At 38.2% G+C, this 18,799-nt stretch overlaps 1 pseudogene; it reads right to left on the bottom strand.

The window, feature by feature from the left end:
* Window positions 1–429: 429 nt before the first annotated feature.
* On the bottom strand, window positions 430–17,788 carry LOC125140173 (annotated as a pseudogene).
* Between the last annotated feature and the right edge of the window lie 1,011 nt (window positions 17,789–18,799).

Raw genomic sequence — 18,799 nt, 5'->3', positions numbered from 1 at the left:
CTAAAGTTAGTGAAAACAACATGATAGACATGTGGAGAGAGAAACAAAGGAAGAAACTAATTTTCGAGAAGGAATATAGTGATGTATGCAGGACAAGAATTGACTTTCTTTTATTTACAAGAAATGAAGAAAACTTTATAGACAAAATCAGAAATGAGGAAACAAGTTTGAGTATCATAAGTTTTTTGTTTTTTACTCTGGATTGTAAAATATATTAAAGTGTGAAGTTGTAGCTGAGAGGATAAAAGGATGTGATCAGTCACAGTTATGGTTATGGATCTTCTACATCTGAATATAAATGATTCGACTCCCAAACTGCTGGAAATGTGGGACGTGTTCTAACGCTTCACCACCATAACTGCTTTATCCTGGAAAAAAGGTCTGAGGAGAGACTCCTGTCATACACCAGACCTGGTGAGTTTATTACCATTAATGCTGAAAAACACAACAGGACAGAATTACAGACACATTTAAACACATTACTTATGAACAACAGAAGCATAAATACACACATTAGATGTGACATTTTACAGCACACAGTGAATATTACACAATATCATACAGTAAAGAGACAGTAAGTCAGTAACTCACTGTAGTGTCTCCAGTTTACAGTGTGGATCCTTCAGTAGATCAGAGAGCAGCTTCACTCCTGATTCTCCTGGTTTATTATAGTATAGATCCAGTTCTCTCAGGTGTGATGAGGAGTTTGACCTCAGAGCTGAAGCCAGAGCAGCACAACCTTCATCTGTAATACTGCAGTACCACATCCTGCAAGAAAGAAAACCTTCTCACACTTAACACACTCAGTGTTAGTATTGAAAACATGAACTACACAAAATCTTTATATACAGTACATTTACTCTCCATCTCACACACACGACAATGACAATATATCAGATCACTACAGTTACCACAGAGGAGAACTGGATGTTGTAGTGTTTATTAAAACTGTGTGTGTGTGTGTTTTTGTGTGTGTGTGTGTGTGTGTGTGTGTGTGTGTGTGTGTGTGTGTGTGTGTGTGTGTGTGTGTGTGTGTGTGTGTGTGTGTGTGTGTGCGCGTGTGTTTGTGTGTGTGTGTGTGTGTATGTGTGTGTATGTATGTATGTTTGTGTGTGTGTGAGTGGTGTGTGTGTGTGTGAGTGAGTGAGTGTGTGTGTGAGTGGTGTGCGTGTGTGTGTGTGTGTGTGTGTGTGTGTGTGTGTGTGTGTGTGTGTGTGTGTGTGTACCTCAGTATCTCCAGTGTACAGTGTGGATCCTTCAGTCCATCACAGAGCAGCTTCACTCCTGAACCCTGCAGGTTATTGTCACTCAGGTCCAGTTCTCTCAGACTGGAGGAGTTTGAGCTGAGAACTGAGGACAGAACTCTACAGCTTTCCTCTGTCAGGTTACACCCACACAGACTGGAAGAGAAATGATGAAGTGTTTGATTTATTTCTCTGATAGTGAATTGAGGTGTTTCCATCAGTGAGAAATAAAGTGTCCACCTGAACACAAGGTTCTAATATCAGGATAAAAATATAACATGAACATCTGTGTACAGATGTGACAAGTAAGAATGTGCATCACAGAGAAAAAGATCCTGCGATTTCTCACCACATCACATTCTCTAGCGCTGAAAACACGACCAATAGAGTTCAGTCGTGTGTAATTCTGTCACGTATACTGAAGCCAGTAACATGCTTGGTCTCTTTAATTCTCTCACATTATATACTTTAGTCGTATATAAATCTTTGTGACCTCCTGTGCAGATGTTATTCTGTACATCTAAAACCATGACCATTATATATATATTATATATATATTATATTATTATATATATACTGTATATATAATATATATATATACACAGTACCAAAAGTTTGGACACACCACCTTTTCAACAGGACAATGACCCCAAACACACCTCCAGGCTGTGTAAGGGCTATTTGACCATGAAGGAGAGTGATGGGGTGCTGCACCAGATGACCTGGCCTCCACAGTCACCGGACCTGAACCCAATCAGGATGGTTTGGGGTGAGCTGGACCTCAGAGTGAAGGCAAAAGGGCCAACAAGTGCTAAGCATCTATGGGAACTCCTTCAAGACTGTTGGAAGACCATTTCAGGTGACGACCTCTTGAAGCTCATCGAGAGAATGCCAAGAGTGTGCAAAGCAGTAATCAAAGCAAAAGGTGGCTACTTTGAAGAACCTAGAATATGACATATTTTCAGTTGTTTCACACTTTTTTCTATGTACGTATATAATTCCACACGTGTTCATTCATAGTTTTGATGCCTTCAGTGTGAATCTACAATGTTCATAGTCATGAAAATAAAGAAAACTCTTTGAATGAGAAGGTGTCCAAACTTTTGGTCTGTACTGTATATATATATATTCAGTACTCGCTGTTACAATATTTATATACTTGAAACTTTCACAAATGGGGTTTAAATAGTCTGTGTACGTTTTACTCATTTGATGTCCTATTTATGGCCGTAGTAAGTTATGAGGACACAGAGATCCAGACCTCTGTCATTTTTAATTATTAAATGGTCAATAATCAAAACTGGTAATCCGGGGTGACGAGAGAGAGAGAGGAGAGAGAGAGAGAGAGAGAGAGAGAGAGAGAGAGAGAGAGAGAATTATGAAATTATTTAAAAAACGATGTGAATTTATTTAGAGGATAATTAATGCTTCATGTTGTAACCTCTCACATTCTAAGCTCCTCTTCAGTCTGTTATAAAATTTTACAAAGTGGAACAATCTTAATTTTATTAAACTCAATAAGCCTTTATTTAATAAATGTTATAAAAAATGCCGTACTGATGTTTACTAACTTATAGCTTTAATAATGTGAGAAATCTCTGCACTAGTTTATTGGATAAAATAATGAAATATATTCCTCGTCGTGCATAAAACAGTGACTGCATGAAACTGTAGCACAAACAGTGTCCCGGTGGTGTGAGGTGTTGAGTGTGTACTACTGTATGTGCAGCTTTGTCACCAGAGACCTGGGTTCATTCTCAATAAGTTATCATCCTTTTAATATTGTTTATAAATGTAATGATTTACACTCTGTTAGAAGTACAAAATGTTTAATACACAACAATACTGAGGTACAAATAATATCTGCTACTATTTATAAGTAACAATAGCTTATAACTATTATTATACACTTAATATTGCCAATAAATGCTATAAATCATTAAACTTTAATAAATATAAGGAATAATAAAGTTAACAAATGGTAAACTTATGCCACAGTATCAAGCCCTGTTTACAGGTATAAGTTTACCACCGAAAGTCCGTGCTGACTGACACAAAAAAAGGGAGATCCGTCTCCACAAACACGTATCAAATAGATTACATTTCGTAACCTATGTGACGACCTGCCATGAGACTGGGTTAGGCACTGGGATGAAAGTTTATCAGAGCTTTTTATCTCTTAATGATCTTCTCAATGTTCTATTTTCCGCTTGATTTTTCATATCTAATGACTTTAATAATGTGCTGCTGTTATTTAACACATTTTATCACATTTAATATATATATATATATATATATATATACTATTGTAAAGATTTGTGTTTAAAAAGTTCTATAGAAATTATTAGAATTATTTCTCAAAATGTAAAGGGGTGTGTGTGTGTGTGTGTGTGTGTTTGTATGTGTGTGTGTGTGTGTGTGTGTGTGTGTGTGTGTGTGTGTGTGTGTGTGTGTGTGTGTGTGTGTGTGTGTGTACCTCAGTATCTCCAGTGTACAGTGTGGATCCTTCAGCCCATCAGAGAGCAGCTTCACTCCTGAATCCTGCAGTTTATTGTCACTCAGGTTCAGTTCTCTCAGTCTGGAGGAGTTTGAGCTGAGAACTGAGGACAGAACTCTACAGCTTTCCTCTGTCAGTTTACAGTTCCACAGACTGGAAAAGAAATGATGAAGTGTTTGATTTATTTCTCTGATAGTGAATTGAGGTGTTTCCATCAGTGAGAAATAAAGTGTCCACCTTAACACAAGGTTCTAATATCAGGATAAAAATATAACATGAACATCTGTGTACAGATGTGACAAGTAAGAATGTGTATCACAGAGAAAAAGATCCTGCGATTTCTCACCACATCACATTCTCTAGCGCTGAAAACACGACCAATAGAGTTCAGTCGTGTGTAATTCTGTCACGTATACTGAAGCCAGTAACATGCTTGGTCTCTTTAATTCTCTCACCTTATATACTTTAGTCGTATATAAATCTTTGTGACCTCCTGTGCAGACGTTATTCTGTACATCTAAAACCATGACCATTATATATATATATTATATATATATTATATTATTATATATATACTGTATATATTATATATATATACAGTACCAAAAGTATGGACACACCACCTTTTCAACAGGACAATGACCCCAAACACACCTCCAGGCTGTGTAAGGGCTATTTGACCATGAAGGAGAGTGATGGGGTGCTGCACCAGATGACCTGGCCTCCACAGTCACCGGACCTGAACCCAATCGAGATGGTCTGGGGTGAGCTGGACCTCAGAGTGAAGGCAAAAGGGCCAACAAGTGCTAAGCATCTATGGGAACTCCTTCAAGACTGTTGGAAGACCATTTCAGGTGACGACCTCTTGAAGCTCATCAAGAGAATGCCCAGAGTGTGCAAAGCAGTAATCAAAGCAAAAGGTGGCTACTTTGAAGAACCTAGAATATGACATATTTTCAGTTGTTTCACACTTTTTTTCTATGTACGTATATAATTCTACACGTGTTCATTCATAGTTTTGATGCCTTCAGTGTGAATCTACAATGTTCATAGTCATGAAAATAAAGAAAACTCTTTGAATGAGAAGGTGTCCAAACTTTTGGTCTGTACTGTATATATATATTCAGTACTCGCTGTTACAATATTTATATACTTGAAACTTTCACAAATGGGGTTTAAATAGTCTGTGTACGTTTTACTCATTCGATGTCCTATTTATGGCCGTAGTAAGTTATGAGGACACAGAGATCCAGACCTCTGTCATTTATAATTATTAAATGGTCAATAATAAACTCCCAAAAACAAAAAAAAAGTTGAAATGCCGGGTGACGAGAGAGAGAGAGAGAGATAGAGAGAAAGAGAGAGAGAGAGAGAGAGAGAGAGAGAGATAGAGAGAAAGAGAGAGAGAGAGAGAGAGAGAGAGAGAGAGAGAGAGAATTATGAAATTATTTAAAAAACGATGTGAATTTATTTAGAGGATAATTAATGCTTCATGTTGTAACCTCTCACATTCTACGCTCCTCTTCAGTCTGTTATAAAACTTTTCAAAATGGAACAATCTTAATTTTATTAAACTCAATAAGCCTTTATTTAATAAATGTTATAAAAAAATGCCGTACTGATGTTTACTAACTTGTAGCTTTAATAATGTGAGAAATCTCTGCACTAGTTTATTGGATAAAATAATGAAATATATTCCTAGTCGTGCATAAAACAGTGACTGCATGAAACTGTAGCACAAACAGTGTCCCGGTGGTGTGAGGTGTTGAGTGTGTACTACTGTATGTGCAGCTTTGTCACCAGAGACCTGGGTTCATTCTCAATAAGTTATCATCCTTTTAATATTGTTTATAAATGTAATGATTTACACTCCGTTAGAAGTACATAATGTTTAATACACAACAATACTGAGGTACAAATAATATCTGCTACTATTTATAAGTAACAATAGCTTATAACTATTATTATACACTTAATATTGCCAATAAATGCTATAAATCATTAAACTTTAATAAATATAAGGAATAATAAAGTTAACAAATGGTAAACTTATGCCACAGTATCAAGCCCTGTTTACAGGTATAAGTTTACCACCGAAAGTCCGTGCTGACTGACACAAAAAAAAGGGAGATCCGTCTCCACAAACACGTATCAAATAGATTACATTTCGTAACCTATGTGACGACCTGCCATGAGACTGGGTTAGGCACTGGGATGAAAGTTTATCAGAGCTTTTTATCTCTTAATGATCTTCTCAATTTTCTATTTTCCGCTTGATTTTTCATATCTAATGACTTTAATAATGTGCTGCTGTTATTTAACACATTTTATCACATTTAATATATATATATATATATATATATATACTATTGTAAAGATTTGTGTTTAAAAAGTTCTATAGAAATTATTAGAATTATTTCTCAAAATGTAAAGGGGTGTGTGTGTGTGTGTGTGTGTGTTTGTATGTGTATGTGTATGTGTGTGTATGTGTGTGTGTGTGTGTGTGTGTGTGTGTGTGTGTGTGTGTGTGTGTGTGTGTGTGTACCTCAGTATCTCCAGTGTACAGTGTGGATCCTTCAGCCCATCAGAGAGCAGCTTCACTCCTGAATCCTGCAGTTTATTGTCACTCAGGTTCAGTTCTCTCAGTCTGGAGGAGTTTGAGCTGAGAACTGAGGACAGAACTCTACAGCTTTCCTCTGTCAGATTACAGTTCCACAGACTGGAAAAGAAATGATGAAGTGTTTGATTTATTTCTCTGATAGTGAATTGAGGTGTTTCCATCAGTGAGAAATAAAGTGTCCACCTTAACACAAGGTTCTAATATCAGGATAAAAATATAACATGAACATCTGTGTACAGATGTGACAAGTAAGAATGTGTATCACAGAGAAAAAGATCCTGCGATTTCTCACCACATCACATTCTCTAGCGCTGAAAACACGACCAATAGAGTTCAGTCGTGTGTAATTCTGTCACGTATACTGAAGCCAGTAACATGCTTGGTCTCTTTAATTCTCTCACCTTATATACTTTAGTCGTATATAAATCTTTGTGACCTCCTGTGCAGACGTTATTCTGTACATCTAAAACCATGACCATTATATATATATATTATATATATATTATATTATTATATATATACTGTATATATATTATATATATATACAGTACCAAAAGTATGGACACACCACCTTTTCAACAGGACAATGACCCCAAACACACCTCCAGGCTGTGTAAGGGCTATTTGACCATGAAGGAGAGTGATGGGGTGCTGCACCAGATGACCTGGCCTCCACAGTCACCGGACCTGAACCCAATCGAGATGGTCTGGGGTGAGCTGGACCTCAGAGTGAAGGCAAAAGGGCCAACAAGTGCTAAGCATCTATGGGAACTCCTTCAAGACTGTTGGAAGACCATTTCAGGTGACGACCTCTTGAAGCTCATCAAGAGAATGCCAAGAGTGTGCAAAGCAGTAATCAAAGCAAAAGGTGGCTACTTTGAAGAACCTAGAATATGACATATTTTTAGTTGTTTCACACTTTTTTCTATGTACGTATATAATTCTACACGTGTTCATTCATAGTTTTGATGCCTTCAGTGTGAATCTACAATGTTCATAGTCATGAAAATAAAGAAAACTCTTTGAATGAGAAGGTGTCCAAACTTTTGGTCTGTACTGTATATATATATTCAGTACTCGCTGTTACAATATTTATATACTTGAAACTTTCACAAATGGGGTTTAAATAGTCTGTGTACGTTTTACTCATTCGATGTCCTATTTATGGCCGTAGTAAGTTATGAGGACACAGAGATCCAGACCTCTGTCATTTATAATTATTAAATGGTCAATAATAAACTCCCAAAAACAAAAAAAAAGTTGAAATGCCGGGTGACGAGAGAGAGAGAGAGAGAGAGAGAGAGAGAGATAGAGAGAAAGAGAGAGAGAGAGAGAGAGAGAGAGAGAGAGAGAGAATTATGAAATTATTTAAAAAACGATGTGAATTTATTTAGAGGATAATTAATGCTTCATGTTGTAACCTCTCACATTCTACGCTCCTCTTCAGTCTGTTATAAAACTTTTCAAAATGGAACAATCTTAATTTTATTAAACTCAATAAGCCTTTATTTAATAAATGTTATAAAAAAATGCCGTACTGATGTTTACTAACTTGTAGCTTTAATAATGTGAGAAATCTCTGCACTAGTTTATTGGATAAAATAATGAAATATATTCCTAGTCGTGCATAAAACAGTGACTGCATGAAACTGTAGCACAAACAGTGTCCCGGTGGTGTGAGGTGTTGAGTGTGTACTACTGTATGTGCAGCTTTGTCACCAGAGACCTGGGTTCATTCTCAATAAGTTATCATCCTTTTAATATTGTTTATAAATGTAATGATTTACACTCCGTTAGAAGTACATAATGTTTAATACACAACAATACTGAGGTACAAATAATATCTGCTACTATTTATAAGTAACAATAGCTTATAACTATTATTATACACTTAATATTGCCAATAAATGCTATAAATCATTAAACTTTAATAAATATAAGGAATAATAAAGTTAACAAATGGTAAACTTATGCCACAGTATCAAGCCCTGTTTACAGGTATAAGTTTACCACCGAAAGTCCGTGCTGACTGACACAAAAAAAGGGAGATCCGTCTCCACAAACACGTATCAAATAGATTACATTTCGTAACCTATGTGACGACCTGCCATGAGACTGGGTTAGGCACTGGGATGAAAGTTTATCAGAGCTTTTTATCTCTTAATGATCTTCTCAATGTTCTATTTTCCGCTTGATTTTTCATATCTAATGACTTTAATAATGTGCTGCTGTTATTTAACACATTTTATCACATTTAATATATATATATATATATATATATACTATTGTAAAGATTTGTGTTTAAAAAGTTCTATAGAAATTATTAGAATTATTTCTCAAAATGTAAAGGGGTGTGTGTGTGTGTGTGTGTGTGTTTGTATGTGTGTGTGTGTGTGTGTGTGTGTGTGTGTGTGTGTGTGTGTGTGTGTGTGTGTGTGTGTGTGTGTGTGTACCTCAGTATCTCCAGTGTACAGTGTGGATCCTTCAGCCCATCAGAGAGCAGCTTCACTCCTGAATCCTGCAGTTTATTGTCACTCAGGTTCAGTTCTCTCAGTCTGGAGGAGTTTGAGCTGAGAACTGAGGACAGAACTCTACAGCTTTCCTCTGTCAGTTTACAGTTCCACAGACTGGAAAAGAAATGATGAAGTGTTTGATTTATTTCTCTGATAGTGAATTGAGGTGTTTCCATCAGTGAGAAATAAAGTGTCCACCTTAACACAAGGTTCTAATATCAGGATAAAAATATAACATGAACATCTGTGTACAGATGTGACAAGTAAGAATGTGCATCACAGAGAAAAAGATCCTGCGATTTCTCACCACATCACATTCTCTAGCGCTGAAAACACGACCAATAGAGTTCAGTCGTGTGTAATTCTGTCACGTATACTGAAGCCAGTAACATGCTTGGTCTCTTTAATTCTCTCACATTATATACTTTAGTCTTTATAAATCTTTGTGACCTCCTGTGCAGATGTTATTCTGTACATCTAAAACCATGACCATTATATATATTTCAGTACTCGCTGTTACAATATTTATTATTTTGAACTTTATTATGACAAAACAAAAATAAAAACAAAAACACATGAACATTGTCCTGAGAGTGGGCTTCATACATTATTTGCCTTCATAACATATACATATTAAGGCATAGATTGTGTCCTATTTCAGAAAGTCTGGACTCCATCTTCTTTCAAAAGCTGTGACTTTTAATTGGAGTTGTGCTGTCAACCGTTCCATTAAGTAAACTTGTTTTAACTTTTGTGTCCATTGCTTAACAGTAGGTGGCTCGGGCTTTAGCCAACAGATTGTTATCATTTTCCTAGCCGTCATTAAAAAAAGACGGAGAAGAAATGCTTGATCTTGTGAAAGTTTGTCTGGAAAGATGTCCAATAAAAAAGTTAAAGAGTCAAAAGATATGTTCACTTTTAGTAGATTGTCCACAATGCCCTTAATGTCCCCCCAAAAGCAATGTATGATGGGGCAGTCCCAAAAGATACGAGTTTGATCACCGACCAATCCACATTTCCTCCAACATTTGTCACTCATACTATTCATGGTGAGGAAAGATTTCAACGGAGTCCTGAAAAATCAGATTTTCGTCTTCCACTCAAATTCCCTTCAAATCTGACTGCCCACACCCTTATGACATCCAGAACAAATATTAACCCAAACATCGTCATCCAAGGTAACATTCATTTCCATTTCCCATTGTTGTTTTATATGTTGTGTATTATCTGACATGTCAATCAACAATTTTTTGTACAACAAGGACAATTGTTTTTTCATTACATCACCATTTTCAATCAAATTAATAAAATGTTTCTCTATATTTGTAGGCTTAATTCTTATCAGTTCCCAATCATTATGTTTTGTGACATAGCTCCTTATTTGAAAATATTTATATAGATCACTTGAGGGTAACTTAAATTTCACTCTTAGTTGGGCAAAGGATTTAAATACATTCCCATCAAACAATTGATTCACTGTGAGGAGACCTCTCTCAGCCCATCCCCGGAAACCGCTACTGTCTGACAAGGATGGGAGGAACTCAATATTTCTATAGCTCGAGATAAACCAGTCTTTCCCTTCAGCAGCTTTTGGACCTTATTCCAAATCTTTAAAGTGTGTTTAACCCATAAATTCGAAATTTAAATTTTTTTCTGAGACTGCAGGTTGAGAAATGGGAGCTGAGAAAGAGAGATTCCCGGCACTAATTGGATCTAATCAGTTCAGCTAACGGTTCTATACTCAAAGCTTATAGAGAGGGTGAAAGAAGCTCACCCTGCCTAGTACCGCGTCCCAATGGGAAAAAATTTGAGCAGTGCCCATTGACCCTTACTCGTGACTTTGGATTTTTATAGAAAGTTTGGATCCACTCTATAAACGTCTCACTGACGCCCATGTGCCTCAATGCCTGTTGTAGGAAACCCCAGTCCACCCGATCAAAAGCCTTCTCAGCATCCAAGCTGAGAAGCATTGATGGGGTATTCCTTTTCTGAGCCACTATTTGGAGATTTAAAGCTCTTCGAACATTGTCGGTCCCCTGTCTACTGGCGATAAAGCCAGTCTGATCGGGTTTCAGAAGTTTTCTCATATATTTTGGCATTCTGTTTACAATGATGCCAGTCAGTATCTTTAAATCCACGCAGAGGAGACTGATGGGGCGATAAGACGAGCACAAAGTAGGATCCTTACCATCTTTATAAATGACACTAATAATCGCTTCAGACCATGACTGAGGAGGATCCCGCTCTGAGAGTGCATAATTATAAACTTTATCCAGAAGAGGTGTCACTTTATCCAGAACATTTTATAGTATTCGCCTGGGAGGCCGTCCACTCCTGGAGATTTATTATTTTTAAGTTTTAAAATACTATTTTTTATTTCCTCTCTTGTAATTGGGCGTGTCAATAGATCGGCTTCCTCCTCAGTCAATTTAGTAAGACATATTAAACCCATTAAACCTATTAAAAGTGTCACTATTTTGTACTGTATGGTAATCTTTCTCTAACTGTCTAATTTTATTTTCCAATCCTAATTGTTCTGCAAGCCTCTCTCGCTTTAATCTTGATGAAATCACAATAATGTTTCCTCTCAGGTCTCATTGTCATTAAACTGAATATACACTAATAACCCTTTCCTAATTTGTTGTTGAATCGCTTCGGTATTTAGAATAGATACATTTGCTCTCCAGTATTTAAAATTATTATTTGGACTCAACTTTAACGTCAAAGAGACTGGAGCATGATCTGAGATGGTAATCGCTTCAATATTACATTGGGTCATTCTATAAGAATCCACACCTGTCATCAAAAACATATCTAATCTAGAGTGACTACCGTGTACATTTAAAAAAAAAGTGAAATCTTTTTCCTTGGGATGCAGGAGACGCCAAACATCTATCAAACCCAACTCGTCCATCAGTGCACAGAGAGTTAAAGATTTCCTAGTCCTTGGACCGAGGTCAGCAGGGAGTCTGTCTATAGATGCTCTCAAAACACAGTTAAAGTCCCCCCCTATAAGAACAGTCCCTTCAGCCTTGTCTGCTGTCAAGTGTACAATATTTTTAAAGAAAATTGGACAATCCTCATTTGGGGCATATAAATTCACTAAAGTAATTTTAGTGCCCCCTATACACCCAATAAGCATCAGAAATCTCCCATCCTTATCAGTAAAGGTTTTCTCGTGGCAAAAATACACTGATTTGCTAAAAAGGTTAGCAACTCCCCTTTTCCTCCCACTTTGATCCGAGGAGCTATATTGCTGATCTACACACTCTCTCCTCAGCTTCATGTGCTCCCTGTCAGACAGATGTGTTTCCTGTAGCATTGCTATGGCACAATTAAACTTTTTCAGTTGATTCAGCACCTTTTTTCTTTTAATTGGACTACCTAAGCCTTTAACATTATACGTAACACATATTAAGCTATCCATCTGTTATTCTGTTGTATATTCAACTGCTATAGCCCTTTCTTGAATCTCACAGACATCACTGTAAGAGGAGTCATTACTAAAAATAACAATATGGCCCATCAAACGTCTCAGGACAAAAAAAAAACATTTACAAATGAACACATGAATAACAAGTTGAACAATGTAGGCTTCCACATACCCGACTGGATCAAAACGTGAATCTTTTAACTCAAACCTGAATGACCCGGTCCCTGATGTATCTTGGACGGAGGCTGGTGACTGGACCTCCGCGGGGGAAAAAAAAACAAAAACACGTCGTGTGCGGTATCGCTGTCGCTCCCAGAGCGCTTCGTTAGCGACTGGGCTGTTGATAGGTGGTCCTCCACTTAGAGTGGTTCTCGCGTCTCGTCCATATTGAGAATGTCCCCCCCCCCTCCTAACTATACTAGTTTAACTGGATAGATGTACTCGGCGAATATACAAATTAGTTATCCTTGTTAAAGAAGGCTTTAATTTCGGCGTTGGTAAGTGTCGCTGGTCCTCCAATGGGTCTCCTTCCCGCTGTATTCCACCCGTCTTGGCACAGCTCCATCTCCAGTCGCTCTCTCTCATCCACTCGAGCGTGCACCCCCAACTTCTCAAGTGCCGGCACAGCGTCTGCCAATGTCGGGTAGGTCTTCACGCTATCCTCCATATAGACTCTCAGCTGTGCCGGAAAAACACACTTTGCCCTCGTGTTCTTCATCTTTAGCTGCTTAACTGCACCAGCGCACTTTTCTCCTGCAGCTCGGGAGAGAAGTCACGATCAAAGTAGATCTGTTTTCCTTCGTACATGACTTTTTTCTGTTCCCAGGCCTGTCTCAGTATGGTTTCTTTCACTGAAAAGTCTAGAAACCTAACGACCAGCGAACGAGGGGCAGCATCAGCGTTTTTGGGCTTAGCAGTAAGCGCCCTTTCAATGACGATGTTAAGATCAGGGGGAAGCTGAAGAACAGAGTTAAGCAAATCATGTACAAACCGCTTAACATCTCTTCCCTCGCACCCTTCAGCCACTTTATAAATTCTCAGATTGTTTCGCCTTAAACAATTTTGCATGTTTTCACATCGTGCATTCAAATCCATCTCTCGATGCAGTAAGTAGCGGAGGGCCCGCTCATGACGCCTGGCCGTGTCTTCATTAGCACTGATACGGTCCTCCGCCTCCGCGGTTCTCTTTTGTAGTTCAGTAAACTCTCCTTTCAGTTCCCCGAACGACGTTTCCAGCCACGTTAAAGATAGCTGAGTCTGAGTGTGTTCATCTTGATTGTCTTTCCTCAGCTTCTCGAGCTCTGCCAGAATTTTTGACTCAGAATCCCGCATGTTAGCATCCGATTGCGCACTCTGTGCTTGCATCAGAGGTAGCTGCTTCAAGTTTTCGCCTTTTTCCTTTACTGAATCCTGTTTAGATTGTCCTCTACCTCTAGTTGTCGACATGTCAAATTTGTTAATGGTCGCCGAGTATTATACTGGTTTTATTAGGAAATTATTAAACTTTTGGACGGAGCGATTCCCTCAAGCTGCTGTCAGCATGGCGTCACCCGGAAGCCCTCCCTGTTACAATATTTATATACTTGAAACTTTCACAAATGGGGTTTAAATAGTCTGTGTACGTTTTACTCATTTGATGTCCTATTTATGGCCATAGTAAGTTATGAGGACACAGAGATCCAGACCTCTGTCATTTATAATTATTAAATGGTCAATAATAAAAAAACGAAAAACCAAAAACGAAAAAATGTTGAAATGCCGGGTGACGAGAGAGAAAGAGAGAGAGAGAGAGAGAGAGAGAGAGAGAGAGAGAGAGAGAGAGAGAGAGAGAGAATTATGAAATTATTTAAAAAACGATGCCATGTGAATTTATTTATTCAGTCTGTTATAAAATTTTACAAAGTGGAACAATCTTAATTTTATTAAACTCAATAAGCCTTTATTTAATAAATGTTATAAAAAAAATGCCATACTGATGTTTGCTAACTTGTAGCTTTAATAATGTGAGAAATCTCTGCACTAGTTTATTGGATAAAATAATGAAATATATTCCTAGTCGTGCATAAAACAGTGACTGCATGAAACTGTAGCACAAACAGTGTCCCGGTGGTGTGAGGTGTCGAGTGTGTACTACTGTATGTGCAGCTTTGTCACCAGAGACCTGGGTTCATTCTCAATAAGTTATCATCCTTTAATATTGTTTATAAATGTAATGATTTACACTCTGTTAGAAGTACATAATGTTTAATACACAACAATACTGAGGTACAAATAATATCTGCTACTATTTATAAGTACCAATAGCTTATAACTATTTACACTTAATATTGCCAATAAATGCCATAAATCATTAAACTTTAATAAATATAAGGAATAATAAAGTTAACAAATGGTAAACTTATGCCACAGTATCAAGCCGTGTTTCGAAAGTCCGTGCTGACTGACAAAAAAAGGGAGATCCGTCTCCACAAACACGTATCAAATAGATTACATTTCGTAACCTATGTGACGACCTGCCGTGAGACTGGGTAAGGCACTGGGATGAAAGTTTATCAGAGCTTTTTATCTCTTAATGATCTTCTCAATGTTCTATTTTCTGCTTGATTTTTCATATCTAATGACTTTAATATTGTGCTGCTGTTATTTAACACATTTTATCACATTTAATATATATATTCTATTGTAAAGATTTGTGTTTAAAAAGTTCTATAGAAATAAAGATGTGATGATTAGAATTATTTCTCAAAATGTAAAGAGGTGTGTGTGTGTGTGTGTGTGTGTGTGTGTGTGTGTGTGTGTGTGTGTGTGTGTGTGTGTGTGTGTGTGTGTGTGTGTGTGTGTGTGTGTGTGTGTGTGTGTGTGTGTGTGTGTGATTGAGTGTGTGTGTGAGTGAGTGTGTGTGTGTGTGTGTGTGTGTGTGTGTGTGTGTGTGTGTGTGTGTGTGTGTACTTCAGTATCTCCAGTGTACAGTGTGGATCCTTCAGTCCATCAGAGAGCAGCTTCACTCCTGAATCCTGCAGTTCATTGTGACTCAGGTTCAGTTCTCTCAGACTGGAGGAGTTTGAGCTGAGAACTGAGGACAGAACTCTACAGCTTTCCTCTGTCAGATTACACACACACAGACTGGAAGAGAAATGATGAAATATCAGAACACTGATCTCAAACACACAAACACAGTCATAATCCAGCTAAAGTTGAAGATGTAACAGAAATGTCAGTGTGTTTGTGTCACACACACAAATCAGAGGACAGGACACCACATCAGCACATTTACAGGAGCAGGGACGTCTTTCTGCACTCCACAATCTCTCAGCAACAATTTTTTATAAGACCATTAGGTCATGTACATAACACACACATGTGAGAGCGAGCAGCCTACAAACACTACACTCTGATCTGTGTTCAAGTTTCTACAACCAACACTGCAGATACAGTGCATTTTATTACAGAAAAAGGAGTGTTCACATACATCCAAACACATCCAAACTAAAGAGAAAGTTTAGATAAACGATTCTTGATTATGATTTACATTTTTTTTCTTATGGAACACACTTTAGCCCCAGTATTAAAAAAAATAATGTGTCAGATACAATCACAATACACCTTCCAAGTGCTTTAACCCAAGACTAGACAAAAGAAGTTAGCACCTAATTCACCTCTGTAACTCAGTTATAAAACTCAACTTAAGCTGAATACAAGACCATATTTAATACAATAAAGAAAATCCACCTCCACTCTTTCCAGTATGGTACAATTCAGTATTTTGTTCCCAGTCCAATAGAGCTCAAGTGATATCAGACCTCAGAGTCTGTAAACCTTTAGCCCAATGTGTAATATTTTATCAGTACATAATGATGAACAGAGAACAAAACCAGTCTGTTATTAACATTGTACAACAAACATATAGATTAACTACAGCTGCTTATAAATACAAACACAGTCCACAGCTTAAAATCTCCAAAATCCACAGACAGGTTTGAAAGAACGAAACCTGACGTCTCTTCAACAGTAACGGTGATAAACCTGACCGACCATCACGTGCAACCGTCTTTGTGTTCACCGTCTGTTTTTACCACATCCACCATCTTCTGATGCAGTGAACCAGACAAAAAACTGTGTCTATAATTCAGATTCTATACAACAGATGAACAAAACTTTTTAATAACCGCGGTCACGACACTACACCCACCTGTGACACATTATTCATAAAATGCCTCATATGATGTTATAAGATTTTGTCCATGTGGCCCAGCCCTCAGTTCAGATATAACATGTTAGTGTAAAAAGTGAAACAATCTTCTGTAAAAGTACCAGAGGTTTGTGTAAAGATGATTAGAGGAATTATTAACACACATTAATACAAACAGTGCAGTTCAGTGTTACATTAAAATAATAAACCATGCAGTAATACATTTATAAATAAAAAATACTCACAAAGCTTTTCTGGAGGCTTTGACCACTGGCAGCAGCCTCAGAAGACATTCATGTGATGGATCATATTTCCTCAAATTAAACACATCCAGCTCCTGTTCTGAGGTCAGTAACACAAACACCAGAGCTGACCACTGAGCAGGAGAGAGACTGGTTCCTCTGAGAGGACTGTTACCTCCTCTGTTCAGGTAAGTTTGTACTTCCTGCACTAGAGAATCATCATTCAGTTCATTCAGACAGTGGAACAGGTTGATGGATGTCTCTGGAGATGGATTCTCCCTGATCTTCTCCTTGATGTACTCCACTGTTTCCTGTTTGCTGTGAGATCTGCTTCCTGTCTGTGGCATTAAGTCTCGTAAGAGAGTTTGATTGGTCTCCAGTGAGAGACCCAGAAGGAAGCGGAGGAACAGGTCCAGGTGTCCATTCTCACTCTGTAAGGCCTTGTCCACTGCACTCCTGAGGAGATCAGACATGTTTGACTTCCTGAAAAGATCAGACAGATCAGAGGTTTGATGTTCTGTTACATTTCTGCTGATGAAGGAGAGAAATGTGTATAAAGCAGCCAGAAACTCCTGAACACTCAGATGTACGAAGCTGAACACCTTCCCCAGGTGAAGCCCAAACTCCTCTCTGAAGATCTGGGTACACACTCCTGAGTACACTGACACTTCTCTGACATCAATGCCACACTCTCTCAGGTCTTCCTCATAGAAGATCAGGTTTCCTTTCTCCAGCTGCTGGAAAGCCAGTTTTCCCAGTGCCATGATACTGTCTCTGGTCTGCTTTGGATCACGGTCACATTTCTGATGGTACTTTTGGTCCTTGTGTTTGATCTGAAAGATCAGGAAGTGTGTGAACATTTGAGTCAGAGTCTTGGGGATCTCTCCACACTTTGTTTCACCCAACATTCTCTCTAGAACAGTGGCTGAGATCCAGCAGAAGACTGGGATGTGACACATGATGTAGAGGCTTCTTGAAGACTTCAGGTGAGTGATGATTTTATTGGCCAGGCTCTGATCACTGATCCTCCTCCTGAAGTACTCCTCCTTCTGAGGATCACTGAAGCCTCGTACCTCTGTTACCTGGTCTACACACTCAGGAGGGATCTGATTGGCTGCTCCTGGTCTTGTGGTTATCCAGAGGAGAGCAGAGGGAAGCAGATTCCCCTTGATGAGGTTTGTCAGCAGCACATCCACTGAGGCTGACTCTGTCACATCACACAATGTCTCATTCTTCTGGAAATTTAGAGGAAGTCGACACTCATCCAGACCATCAAAGATCAACACCACTTTGTAGGAGTCACAGTCTATTGATCCCAGTTCTCTTATTTCAGGGAAAAAGTGATGAAGAAGTTTCATGAGACTGAGATTTTGCTGCTTCATCAGATTCAGCTCTCTAAAGAGAAGTGGGAACATGAAGGTGACGTCCTGATTTGCTTTTCCTTCAGCCCAGTCCAGGATGAACTTCTGCACAGAGACTGTTTTTCCAATTCCAGCAACTCCTTTAGTCAGCACAGTTCTGATGGACTTGTCTTTAAAGAGCTCATTACATTTGATGGGTTTCTCCTGTGTTGCTGGTCTCCTGGACGCTGCCTCAATCTGTCTCACCTCATGTTCATTATTGACGTCTCCACTCCAACCCTCTGTGATGTAGAGCTCAGTGTAGATCTCATTCAGAAGTGCTGAGCTTCCAGGCTGTGAGATTCCTTCATTAATTCTTTTAAACTTCTCTCTCAGATTGGACTTCAACTTTGGCTGATACACAGAACCTACAGACTCTAATAAACAAAGTAATAACATGTTTTAATGTAAAATCACTGAGCTCAATATTAAATGTACATTTATTTCAGTTCCTGCTGTTCGTTCCTGATTGATGTACTAAATATTACTGAAGGATCATGACCATTGTACAGAGTAACCACAAGCTGGACCATGAACAGAACAGAAAAGCAGCAGATTTACATGATACTAAAATTACATTTAAAACTAAAAGTGTTCATATCTAAAACTATTTCCTCTCTCTAAAGTGAAGCTGATGGAATAAAGTCATGACTCAGAGCTC

The sequence above is a fragment of the Tachysurus fulvidraco genome, chromosome 24 (assembly GCF_022655615.1).
Source record: "Tachysurus fulvidraco isolate hzauxx_2018 chromosome 24, HZAU_PFXX_2.0, whole genome shotgun sequence".
Lineage (NCBI taxonomy): Eukaryota > Metazoa > Chordata > Actinopteri > Siluriformes > Bagridae > Tachysurus > Tachysurus fulvidraco.
The sequence above is the reverse complement of the archived record's forward strand: the minus strand, read 5'-3'. Positions and strand labels throughout refer to the sequence as shown.